This window comes from Macaca thibetana, chromosome 2 (assembly GCF_024542745.1).
Source record: "Macaca thibetana thibetana isolate TM-01 chromosome 2, ASM2454274v1, whole genome shotgun sequence".
Classification (NCBI taxonomy): domain Eukaryota; kingdom Metazoa; phylum Chordata; class Mammalia; order Primates; family Cercopithecidae; genus Macaca; species Macaca thibetana.
Window position 1 is genome coordinate 189,005,159 of NC_065579.1, and position 2,829 is coordinate 189,007,987.

Below are 2,829 nucleotides of genomic sequence, written 5' to 3' on the forward strand. Positions count from 1 at the left end.
GTCTGGCTCCTATCCCTGCACCATTGATCCTATGCCTTCACTCTGCCTGTAGGTAAGTATTCAAAAAAACACATATCATTTTTTCATTCCATTGTTTGTCAAATATAGGCATATATATTCACATTCCTTCCTTTCTTAAACGGTGACAAAATACATTTATTATTTATCTTGCTTTTTTCCCCCAATAATGAAAAATCTGAGAATTTCACTTCATAGTAACATATAGAAGCCTCCTCAGTTATTCTTACAGCAGCAGAGGGCTCTGTTTTATGAAGCCTGCCGTTCGTTATTTCTTAAGTAAGTCCCATATTGGTAGATATTTGGGTTGTTTCCACTCTTTCATTTATACAAAAACCATCCTTTAATGTATAGCTTTGTGCCTATACCTTTTTATTTTTTTTCTAGTGTATCTTTGGGATACATTCCTAGATATGAGATTTTCAGGGACAAAAGCCAAATGCATCTGTAACTTTACTAGATATTGTTAAATGTTTCCATTGTACCACTTTTATGCATGTTCACCTGCAATATATTTTTCTATTTCCCCTTGTTCTAGAACAAAGTATACTTTGGTACATTTTCAAATATTTTGCTAATCTGTTGGGTAAGAAATAATGTCACAGTGAAATTTTAATTTGTAATGTATGTATTCATCAATTTCTAAGCTTTTGTTTCCTTTTATAAATGACAATCATGCTGTTTGTGTTATTTCCATGCAAAAATTCTTTGAATTCAATGTATTAAGACAAGTTGTTTCTATTGTATTCTAAAAAATTTTTATAGAAAATAGACTCTATGTGTCATTCCTAGCATTTTCACCAAATTTTATAATAGTATATGCAAGTAGGTATATAGCTTATATGAATTAGAAAATTTAAATCCACTTTTTTCCATAATATCATTGTGTTATCTCACCGTTTAGAAAACCTAATATGTAGACTTTTGGGGAAAACCAGCTTTTAATGTAGGGATAAATACAATGAGTGAGATAAACTGAAACTTACTATTTTTTTTAAAAATTTAGGTTAGTATAATCATTAAAAGTGACAAAAATAAAACATGTCTGCACAAGATAACGTCAATATTGCTGTGGGTTAAAAAAGAGACTCTTAATGAATATGTCTTTTGGATATCCTTGTTGATAGGATGGCCTCTCTATAGGCAGGATGACCTCGTGAATTAATATGCTAACATTTTATGGAGTTTGATGTTAGAAATGGATGAGAGTGATAAAGTAAGGATACAGAGTAATTGGTTAGAACTTACCTCTACAACTGGTGAAATCACTTCGCTCTTGAGAGCAGAGAAAGGTGGGGAGCAGAGAGACAGAATTAGGGGGGTAATTATGTATACATTTGTAGTTTCTAACTTTTGGTGAGATGGGAGCTCAGTTGTTTACATGACCCAATCCGTAAACATTTTGCTATAGCAATAAATGAAGAAGATACTGTTTGTTTTATTTTCTATTTAATATTATTGTTACTTCACACACAATTAAAATCACACTGTAGCACAGAATCTTGGCCAAGATAGAAATCTTCAACATCATCTATGTTTCCTGATAAAGGGGACAATTATTCACCATGGCACCAATATCTGTGATCTTTGTGAATGTGATCTAGAAGAAAAAGCACAATTATTTAAATGTGGTCCATTTTGGTTTCTGATAGATTTAATTGTTTGACACCTTTTCTTATTTTGAGGTATAGTATGTGTCCATCTACCTTTCCAATATAAATTCAGGTCCTACCATCTAGAGTGACTCAAAGTAAAATTGGACTTCTTTTGGAAGACACAACAAACAAACAAACAACAACAACAACAATTATTCAAATATTTGAAGATAAATATTGCTGTGAAACGCCATCATGGGTATGCAGTCTTTTAATCCTTGTATGGTTGGCTAAGAATGTGCTTTGGGTCTGGAACCAGTTCTTTAAAAAAGATAGATAACTTTCATAGTCTGTACTGGGTGTATCTCTTTGTTTGGGAATATTTTTCCTGTTCCAGAAGAGATGTGTATTCTTTTGTTCTGCTTAAGCATGTTCATCACATGGCATCCCCTGTTATGTCTCTCCCTGGTTGGGAGGAAATGAGGTCCTTCACCTGCTGCCCTAGACGAGTGCATGCAGGTCATCTCTGTGTCAACTGTGAGACGAGACCCACTGGTCATAAGAAACTGAACTGATACTCACTGTTGAAACTGGGCTTTCTCTGTCTCTTCTATATGATAGTAAAGTATTATTCCATCCTGTACTCGTGTGAGTCTTTCTTGGAGATCCCAACACCTGCAAACCATGCAGTGGGTTAACATTCTATGACTGCTGCTCCAGTGGTAGGCACTGCTATCCTCTTTACTATTCTCCCCTCACTGGACTCCTCCCCGGGAGATGGTAACAATTGTCACTTGCTTGACAAATATTGAATGAACGCTAATTGCATCCCCCCTTATTCTGTCTCTGTAGGCCAAATATTGTTCTGGAAAAATTCTGTCTTTATGAAAAAACCTAAGCTTTTAAAGTATGACATATCAAACTGGATATAATACTTAACATGTATAATGGCAAATAAATCTACTTTAAGTTTGGATACGTTAATTAATCATTTGCTATTTTTAATACTGCATCATATTGTTAATTACTTTTATAATTTTAGTCAACAAAAGTGTTTAAAGCTTTTAAAAAATATAAACTAATTTTTGTCAAGGTTTCTTATGCATACAGTTAGAAAATTGATTTTTTTAATTTGTCTACAAGCAAGATATTTATTTTGGTTAAGTTGACTTGTTTTAGTGAGGGCCCTAATTATTTACCCTGCCATTTTTATTTT

At 33.3% G+C, this 2,829-nt stretch overlaps 1 long non-coding RNA gene across 1 annotated transcript; it reads left to right on the forward strand.

The window, feature by feature from the left end:
- Nucleotides 1–1,545: 1,545 nt before the first annotated feature.
- LOC126949378 (uncharacterized) lies at nt 1,546–2,252 on the forward strand. The gene is made up of 2 exons (XR_007723691.1): nt 1,546–1,872; nt 2,042–2,252. It is a non-coding gene; the product is annotated as an uncharacterized LOC126949378 (long non-coding RNA).
- The last annotated feature ends 577 nt before the right edge of the window (nt 2,253–2,829 follow it).